Here is an 11,144-nt window from a genome sequence, read left to right on the forward strand (position 1 = left end):
TAAAGAGAGCTACCTACATGGCAGACGAGTCCAAATTGTCCATAAACAGAGTTCAAGCTACGTGGCAGATGTCTCCAAAGTGTTCATATACTGAGAGTTAGCTACATGTCTGAATAGTTCAACATGTCCATATAAAGAGTACATGCTACATGGCAGACAAGTCCAAAATGTCCATATACTGAGAGCTAGCTACATGGCAGAAAAGTCCAAATTGTTCATATTGAGAGCTAACTTCAGGGCGGATCAGTCCAAAATATCCATGCACATAGAGCTAGCTACATGACAGATGAGTCCAAAATGTCTATATACAGAGAACTAGATACATGTCAAAGTAGTGTAAAATTTCCATATACAGAGTTCTAGCTACATGGCAGATGTGTCCAACGTGTCCATATACTGAGAGCTAGCTACATGGCAGAGTAGCCATCATGTCCATATCAAGGGTAGCAGTTTCTTGGCAGATGAGTACAACATGTCCATATACTGAGAGCTAGTTACATGGCAGGCAAGTCCAATATGTTCATACACACAGAGCTACCTTCTTGGCATATCAGTCTAACATATACATGAACAGAGAGCTAGCTTCATGAAAGACAGGTCCAAAATGTCCATATACTGAGAGCTAGCTACATGACAGCGTAGTGCAACATTTCCATATTCAGAGCTGTGGCTACAAGGCAGATGAAGCCAACTTATTTATATACAGACAACTAGCTACATGGCAGAGTAGTGAAACATTTCCATATACAGAGTTCTAGCCACATGGCAGATGTGTCCAAGGTGTCCATATGTTGAGAGCTAACTAAACGGTGGATCAGTTCAAAACATCCATGCAAAGAGAGCTAGCTCCATGTCAGACGAGTCCAAAATGTCTGTTTGCAGAGAGCTAGCTACATGGAAGTGTAGTGCATCATTTCCATGGAAATAGTTCAAGCTACATGGCAGATGATTCCAAAGTGTTCATATACTGAGAGCTAGCTACATGGCAGAGTAGTGCAACATTTCCATATACAGAGTTCTAGCTACAAGGCAGATGAGTCCAACTTGTGTATATACTGAGAGCTAGCTACTTGGCAGAGTAGTGCAACATATCAATATACAGTGTTCTAGCTAAAATGCAGATGAGCCAACTTGTGTATATAATGTCCAAAATGTCCATATAAAGAGAGCTAGCTACATGGCAGAGTAGAGCATCATTTCCATATTCAGAGTTCAAGCTACATGGCATATGAGTCCAAAGTGTTCAAACACTGAGAACTAACTTCATGGATGAGTAGTGCAACATTTCCATATACAGAGTTCTAGCTTCATGGCGGATGTGTCTAACATGTCCATATACTGAGAGCTAAATACAAGGCAAAAAAGTCCAATATGTTCATATCCAGGTAGCTACCTACTTGGCAGAACGGTCCAACATATCCATGTAGAAAGAGCTAGCTACATGGCAGGGTAGTGCAACATTTCCATATACAGATTTCTAGCTACAAGGCAGATGAGTCCAACTTGACTATATACTGAGTGCTAGCTACATGTCAGACAATTCCAATATGTTCATATACAGAGAGCTACCTACTTGGCAGATCAGTCCAACATATCCTTGTACAGAGAACTAGCTACCTGGCAGAGGAGTCAAAAGTGTCCATGTACAGAGAGCTAACTACATGGTAGGGTAGTGCAACATTTCCATATACAGAGTTCTAGCTACATGGCAGAGGTATCCAACGTGTCCATATACTGACAGCTACCTACATGGGAGATCATTCCAAAATATTCAAGCACAGAGAGCTACCTATATGCCAGATGAGTCCAAAATGTCCATATACAGAGAGCTAGCTACATGGCAGTGTAGTGCATCATTTCCATATACAGAGTTCAAGCTACATGACAGATGAGTTTAAAGTGTTCATGTATTGAGGGCTAGCTACATGGCAGAGTAGTCCAACATGTCCATATAAAGAGTACTAGCTATTTGGCTGAGTCCAACATGTCTAATAAATTAGAGCTGCCCACATGAGAAATCAGTCTAAAATATCCTTGCACAGAGAGCTGGCTATATGTCAGAAAAGTCCAAAATGTCCATATAAAGAGAGCTAGCTACAAGGCAGAGTAGTGCAACATTTCCATATACAGAGTTCAAGTTACATGGCAGATGACTCCAAAATGTCCATGTACAGAGAGATAACTACATGGTAGGGTAGTGCAACATTTCCATATACAGAGGTCTAGCTACATGACAGATGTGTCTAATGTGTACATATACTGAAGAGCTACTTATATGACATATCAGTCCAAAATATCCATGCACAGAGAGCTGGCTACATGTCACATGACTCCAAAATGTCCATATACATAGAGCTAAATACATGGCAGAGTATTATATCATTTTCATATACAGAGGTCAAGCTACATGGCAGATGAATCCAAAGTGTCCATGTACAGAGAGCTAACTACATGGTAGTGTAGTGCAACATGTCCTTATAAAGAGTAATAGCCACATGGCAGATGTGTCCAACGTGTCCATGTACTGAGATATAACTACATGTCAGATTAGTCCAAAACGTCCATATGCAGAGAGCTAGCTACATGGCAGGGTAGTACCACATTTCAGAGTTCTAGCTTCAATGAAGATGAGTCCTACTTGTCTATATACAGAGAGCTAGCTACATGGCAGAGTAGTGCAACATTTCGATATACAGAGTTTAAGTTACATGGCAGATAAATCCACAGTGTTCACATACTGCAAGCTAGCTACATCACATAGTAGTCCAACATGTCCATATAAAGTGTACTAACTACATGGCAGATTTGTCCATCATGTGCATATACTGAGAGCTAGCTACATTGCAGACAAGTCCAATATGTTCATATACAGACAGCTAATTACTTGGCAGATCAGTCCAACGTATCCATGTACAGAAAGCTAGCTACATCGTGGACGAGTCCAAAATGTCCATGTACAGAGAGCTACCTACATGGCAGGGTAGTGCAACATTTCCATATACAGAGTTCTAGCTACAAGGCAGATGAGTCCAACTTGTCTATATACAGAGAGCTAGTTACATGTCAGAGTAATGTAACATTTCCATATACAGAGTTATAGCTACATTGCAGATATGTCCAACGTGTCCATATACTGAGAGCTAGCTACATGGCATAAAAGTCCAATATGTTCATATACAGAGAGCTACCTAGTTGGCATATCAGTCCAACATATCCATGTACAGAGAGCTAGCTACATCGCAGTAGAGCCCAAAATGTACATATACAAAGAGCTAGCTACATAGCAGGGTAGGCAACATTTCCATATGCAGAGTTCTAGCTACAAGGCAGATGAGTCCAACTTGTCTATACAGCGATCTAGCTACATGGCAGAAAAGTCCAATATGTTCATACACTGAGAGCTAGCTACAGGGCAGACAAGTCCAATATGTTCATATGCAGAGAGCTAACTACTTGTCAGATCAGTCAAACATATCCATGTACAGAGAGCTAGCTACATGGCAGACGGGTCCAAAATGTCTATATGCAGAGAGCTAGCTACATGGCTGTGTATTGCAACATTTCCATATACAGAGTTCTAGCTTCAAGGCAGATGAATCCAACTTATCTATATATAGTGAGCTAGATACATGGCAGATTAGTCCAACATGTCCATATACAGGGTACTAGCTTCATGGCAGATAGTCCAACATGTTCATATACAGAGAGCTAACTATATGGCTGGGTAGTGCAACATTTCCGTATACAGATTTCTAGTTACAAGGCAGATGAGTCCAAATTGTCTATATAGAGAGAGCTAGCTATATGCCAGGGTATTGCAAAATTTCCATATACAGAGTTCATGCTAGAAGGCAGATTAGTCTAACTTGTCTATATACAGAGTGCTAGCTACATGGCAGAGTTGTGAAACTTTTCCATATACAGAGTTCTAGCTACATGGTAGACGAGTCCAAAATGTCTATATACAGAGAGCTAACTACATGGATGGGTAGTGCAACATTTCCATGTACAGAGCTCTAGTTACAAGACAGATGAGTAAAAATTATCTATATACAGAGAGCTAGCTACATGGCAGGGTAGTGCAACATTTCCATATACAGAGTTCTAGCTACAAGGCAGATGAGTTCAACTTGTCTATATACATGTCCATAAACTGACAGCTAGCTACATGGCAGACAAGTCCAATATGTTCATATACAGATAGCTACCTACTTGGCAGATCAGTGCAACATATCCATGTTCACAGAGCAAGCTACATGGGAGACGGGTCCAAAATGTCCGTATACAGAGAGCTAGCTACATGGCAGGGTAGTGCAACATTTCCATATTCAGAGTTCGAGCTACAATGCAGATGAGTCCAACTTGTCTTTATACAGAGATCTAGCTACATGGCAATGTATTGCAACACTTCCATATACAGAGATCTAGCTACATGGCAGAAGTGTCCAATGTGTCCATATACTGATAGCTACCTACATTGCAGATCAGTCCAACATGTCCATATACAGGGTACTAGTTACATGGCAGATGTTTTCCACGTGTCCATATACTGAGAGCTAGCTACATGGCAGAGTAGTCCAACATGTCCATAAAAAGAGTACTAGCTACCTGGCTAATGAGTCCATCATGTCCATATACTGAGAGTTAGTGACATGGCAGACAAGTCCAATATGTTCATATACAGATAGCTACCTACTTGGCAGATACGTGCACCATATCCATGTATAGAGAGCTGGCTACTTGGCAGACGAGTCCAAAATGTCCATATACAGAGAGCTAGCTACATGGCAGGGTAGTGCAACATTACCATATACAGTGTTGTGGCTACAAGGCAGATGAGTTCAAATTGTCTATACACAGAGAGCTAGTAACATGGCAGCGTAGTGAAACATTTCCATATACAGAGTTCTAGCTACAAGGCAGATGAGTCCAAGTTGTGTATATACAGGGTGCTAGCAACATGGCAGAGTAGTGCAACATTTCCATATACAGAGTTCTAGCTACATCGCAGATATTTCCAACGTTTCCATATACTGAGAGCCAACTACATGGCAGATCGGTCCAACATGTCCATACACAGTGTACTAGCTACATGGCAGATGTATCCAATGTGTAAATATACTGAGAGCGAACTACATGGTAGACAAGTCAAATATGTTCATATACAGAGAGCTACATACTTGGAAGACAAGTCCAACTTTGCCATGTACAGAGAGGTAGTTACGTGGCAGACAAGTTCAAAATGTCCATAAACAGAGAGCTAGCTACATGGTAGGGTAGTGCAACATTTCCATACACAGAGTTCTAGCAACAAGGCAGATGTGTCCAACGTGTACATATATAGGGACCTAACTACAGATCAGTCCAAAATATCCATGCACAGAGATCTAGCTCCATGTCAGACGACACCAAAATGTCCATATGCAGAGAGCTAGTTACATGGCAGAGTAGTGCATCATTTCCATACACAGAGTTCAAGCTACATGGCATATGAGTCCAAAGTGTTCATATACTGAGAGCTAGCTACATGGAAGAGTAGTGCAATATTTCCATATACAGAGTTCTAGCTACATGGCAGATGTTTCTTACGTGTCCATACACTGAGAGCTAGACACAAGGCATACAAGTCCAATATGTTCATATACAGGGAGCTAACTACTTGGCAGAAAAGTCCAACATATCCATGTACAGAGAGCTAGCTACATGGCAGACGAGTCCAACATTTCCATATACAGAGAGCTAGCTACATGGCAGGGTAGTGCAACATTTCCATATAAAATGTTCTAACTACAAGGCAGATGAGTCCACCTTGTCTATATACAGACATCTAGCTACATGGCAGAGTAGTGCAACATTTCCTTACTCAGAGTTTTAGTTACATGGCAGATGTGTCCAATGGGATCATATACTGAGAGCTACCTACATGGCAGATCAGTTCAACATGTGCATATATAGGATACTAGGTACATGGCAGATGTGTCCAACGTGTCCATATTCTGAGAGCTAGTGACATAGCAGACAAGTCCAATATGTTCATATGCAGAGAGCTACCTACTTGGAAGATCAGTCCAAATAGGCATGTACAGAGAGCTAGCTATATGGAACAAGAGTCCAAAATGTCCATATACAGAGAGCAAGCTCCTTGGCATGGTAGTGCAACATTTCCATATTGTGAGTTCTAGCTACAAGGCAGCTGAATCCAACTTGATTAAATACTGAATGCTAACTACATCGCAGACAATTCCAATATGTTCATATACAGAAAGCTACCTATTTGGCAGATCAGTCCAACAAATCCATGTACAGAGAGCTAGTTACATGGCTGAGGAGTCCAAAATGTCCATATACAGAGAGCTAGCTACATGGCAGAGTAGTGCAACATTTCCATCTACAGAGTTGTAGCTACATGGCAGAAGTGCCCAACGTGTCCATATACTGAGAGCTCCTTACATGGCAGATCTATCCAAAATATCAATGTACAGAGAACTATCTACATGTCAGAGGAGCTACATGGCAGAGTAGTGCAACATTTCCATATAAAGAGTTCTAGTTACAAGGAAGATGTGTGTAAAATGTCTATGTACAGAGAGCTAGCTACATGGCAGGGTGAGCAACATTTCCATATATGAATTCTAGCTACATGGCCAATGTGTCCATGTACAGAGAGCAAGCTAATGGCAAAGTAGTGGAACATTTCCATATACAGAGTTCTAGCTACATGGCAGATATATCCAATGTGTTCATATACTGAGAACTAGCTACATGGCAGATGAATCCAACATGTCCAGATACTGAGAGCTAGCTACATATCAGAAAAATCCAATATGTTCATATACAGAATGCTACCTACTTGGCAGATCAGTTAAACATATCCATGTACAAAGAACTAGCTTGTGAATTGAGTCCACAAGGTCCACATATTGAGAATTAGCTACTTGGTAGACACGTGCAAAACGTCCATATACAGAGAGGTAGCTACATGGCAAGAATAGTCCAATATGTCCATGTACAGGGTACTAGCTCCTGGCTAATGAGTCCAACATGTCTATATACCTAGAGCGAGCTATATAGCAGACACGTCTTATATGTTCATATCCAGAGAGTTACCTACTTGGCAGATCAGTCCAACATATCCATGTACAGAGAGCTAAGTACATGGCAGACGAGTCCAAAATGTAAATATACAGAGATCTAGCTCCATGGCAGAGTAGTGCAACATTTCCATATAAAGAGTTCTAGTTACAAGTAAGATGAGTGTAAAATGTCTATGTACAGAGAGCTAGCTACATGTCAGGGTAGAGCAACATTTCCATATATGAATTTTAGCTACATGGCAGATTAGTCCAAAATATCCATGCACAGAGAGCTAGCTACATGTCAGGGTAGAGCAACATTTCCATATATGAATTTTAGCTACATGGCAGATTAGTCCAAAATATCCATGCACAGAGAGCTAGCTACATGTCAGACGAGTCCTAAATGTCCATATACACAGAGATACCTAGATAGAAGAGTAGTGCATCATTTCCACATACAGAGTTCAACCTACATGGCAGATGAGTCCAAAGTGTTCATATATTGAGAGCTAGTTACATGGCAGAGTACTCCAACATGTCCATATAAAAAGTACTAGCTACCTGGATAAAGAGTCCAACAAGTCCATATACTGAGAGCTAGCTACATGTCAGAGTAGTCCAATATGCCCATATAAAGAGTACTAGCTACCTGGATAATGAGTCCAACGTGTCCATATACTGAGGGCTAGCTACATGGCAGACAAGTCCAATAGGTTCCTATGGAGAGAGCTACCTACTTGCCAGATCAGTCCAACATAACCATGTACAGAGGGCTAGCAACATGGCAGACAAGTCCAATATGTTCACATACAGAGACCTACCTACATGGGAGATCAGTACAACATGTCCATGTACAGAGAGCTAGCTACATGTCAGAGTAGTCCAATATGCCCATATAAAGAGTACTAGCTACCTGGATAATGAGTCCAACGTGTCCATGGCAAAGGAGTCCAAAATGTCCATGTAAAGGGAGCTAGCTACATGTCAGCATAGGGCAACATTTCCATATATAGACTTCTAGCTACAAGAAAGATGAGTCTAAAATGTCTATATCCAGAGAGCTAGCTACATGGCAGACGAGTCCAAAATGTTCATATATGTTCATATACTGAAAGCTACCTACTTGGCAGATCAGTCCAACATGTCCATGTACGGAGAGCTAGCTACATGGCAGACAAGCCCAAAATGTTCATATACAGGGAGCTAGCTACATGGCAGGATAGTGCAACATTTCCATATACACTGTTCTAGCTATATGGCAGATTTGTCCAACGTGTCCATATACTGAGAGCTACATGACAGATCAGTTCAATATATCCTTACACAGAGAGCTAGCTATATTTCAGACTAGTCGAAAATGTCCATATACAGAGAGGTAGCTACGTGGCAGTGTAGTGCAACATTTCCATATACAAAGTTCTAGCTACACAGCAGATGAGTCCAACTTGTTTATATACAGATAGCTAGCTACATGGCAGGGTAGTGCAACATTTCGATAATCAGAGTTCTAGCTATATGGCCGATGTTTCCAACGTGTCCATATACTGAGAGCTACCAACATGGCAGATCAGTCAAAAATATCCATGTACAGAGAGCTAGCTCCATGGCAGTGTAGTGCAACATTTCTATATAAAGAGTTCTAGCTACAAGGCAGATGATTCCAACTTGTCTATATACATAGAACTAGCTACATGGCAGAATACTCCAACTTGTCTATATACCGAGTTATAGCTACATGGCAGATGTGTCCAACGTGTCCATGTACTGAGACCTACCTACATGGCAGATCAGTCGGAAATATCAATGTAGATAGAGCTGACTACATAACAGATGACTCCAAAATGTCCATATACAGAGAACTAGCTATATGGCAGAGTAGTGCATCTTTTCCATATACAGAGTTCAAGCTAAATGGAAGATGAGTCCAAATGTCCCTATAAAGACAGCTAGCTAAATGGCAGATGAGTACAACTTGTCTATATACAGATAACTAGCTACATGGCAGGGTAGTGCAACATTTCCATATACTGAGTTTTAGCTACGAGGCAGATGAGTACAACTTGTCTATATACTAAGAACTAGCTACATGGCAGGGAAGTGCAACATTTACATATACAGAGTTCTAGCTAAAACGCAGATGAGTTCAACTTGTTTATATAGAGAGAGCTACGTATATGACAGAGTAGTGCAACATGTCTATATACAGCGTTCTCGGTACATGGCAGATCAGTCCTACGTGTCCGTATATTGAGAGCGAGCTACATGGAAGACAAGTCCAATATGTTCATATACAGAGAGCTACCTACTTGTCAGATCAATCCATCGTATCCATGTACAGAGAGAAAATTACATGGTAGATGTGTTCAAAATGTCCATATACAGAGAGCTAGCTACTTGGCAGGGTAGTGGAACATTTCCATATACAGAGTTCTAGCTACAAAACAGATGAGTCCAACTTGTCTATATACAGAGAGCTAGCTACTTGGCAGAGTAGTTCAACATTTCCATATACAGAGTTCTAGCTACAAGGCAGATAATTCATCTTGTCTATATACAGAGAACTAGCAACATGGCCAAGAAGTGCAACATGTCCATATACAGGGTACTAGCTACATGGCTGATGAGTCCAACATGTCCATATACTGAGACCTAGCTACATGGCATACGAGTCCAAAATATCCATATATAGGTAGCTAGCTACATTGCAGGGTAGTGCAACATTTCCATAAACAGAGTTCTAGGTACAAGGCAGATGAGCACAACTTGTCTATATACAGAGAGCTAACTACATGGCAAAGTAGTGCAACATTTCCATATGCAGAGTTCTAGCTACAAGGCAGATGAGTACAACTTGTCCATACACTGAGAGCTACCTACATGGCAGAGTATTCCAACATGTCCATATACAGGGTATTAGCTACATGGCAGATGAGTCCAACATATTCATATACTGAGAGCTAACTACATGGCAGACAAGTCCAGTATTTTCATATAAAGAGAGCTACCTACTTGGCAGATCAGTCCAACATATCGATGTACTGAGAGCTAGCTACATTGCAGACCAGTCCAAAATGTCCATATATAGAGAGCGAGCTACATGGCATGGTAGAGAAACATTTCCATATACAGAGTTCTAGCTACAAGGCAGATGAGTCCAACTTGTCTATATACAGAGAGCTAGCTACATGTCAGAGTAGTGCAACATTTCCATATACAGAGGTCAAGCTACATGGCAGATGAGTCCAATATGTTCATATACTGAAAGCTAGCTACATGGCAGAGTAGTCCAACATGTCCATATAAAGAGTACTAACTACCTGGCTAATGAGTCCAACATGTCCATATTCTGAGAGCTACACATGGAAAGGTAGTGCAACATTTCCATATGCAGATTTCTAGATACATGATATATGTGCCCAACGTGTCCATATACTGAGAGCTAACTACTTGGTAGAGTAGTCCAACTTGTACGTATAAAGCATACTAGCTACCTGGCTAATGAGGCCGACATGTACATATACAGAGAACTAAACACATGGCAGAGTAATGCTTCATTTCCATATATAGAGTTCAAGCTACATGTTAGATGAGTCCAAAGTGTTCATATACTCAGAGCTAGCTACATGGCAGAGTAGTACAACATGTCCATATAACGAATAATAGCTACCTGGCTAATGAGTCCAACATGTCCATACACAGATAGCTAGCTACATGGCGAGTTTGTGCAACATTTCTGTATACAGAGATCCAGCTACATGGTAGATGTTTCCAACGTGTCCATATAATGAGAGCTACCTACATGGCAGAGTAGTGCAACATGTCCATATACAGGGTACTAGCTACATGGCAGATGAATCCAACATGTGCATATACTGAGAGATAGCTACATGGCAGACAAGTTCAAAATGTCCATATATAGGGAGCTAGCTACATGGCATTGTAGTGCAAGATTCCATATACACAGTTCTAGCAACAAGCCAGATGAGACCAACTTGCCTATATACAGACAGCTAATTACATGGCAGAGTAGTGCAACATTTCCATACACAGTCTTATAACTACAAGGCA

This window comes from Chrysochloris asiatica, unplaced genomic scaffold (genome assembly GCF_000296735.1).
Source record: "Chrysochloris asiatica unplaced genomic scaffold, ChrAsi1.0 scaffold00459, whole genome shotgun sequence".
Taxonomy (NCBI): Eukaryota; Metazoa; Chordata; class Mammalia; order Afrosoricida; family Chrysochloridae; genus Chrysochloris; species Chrysochloris asiatica.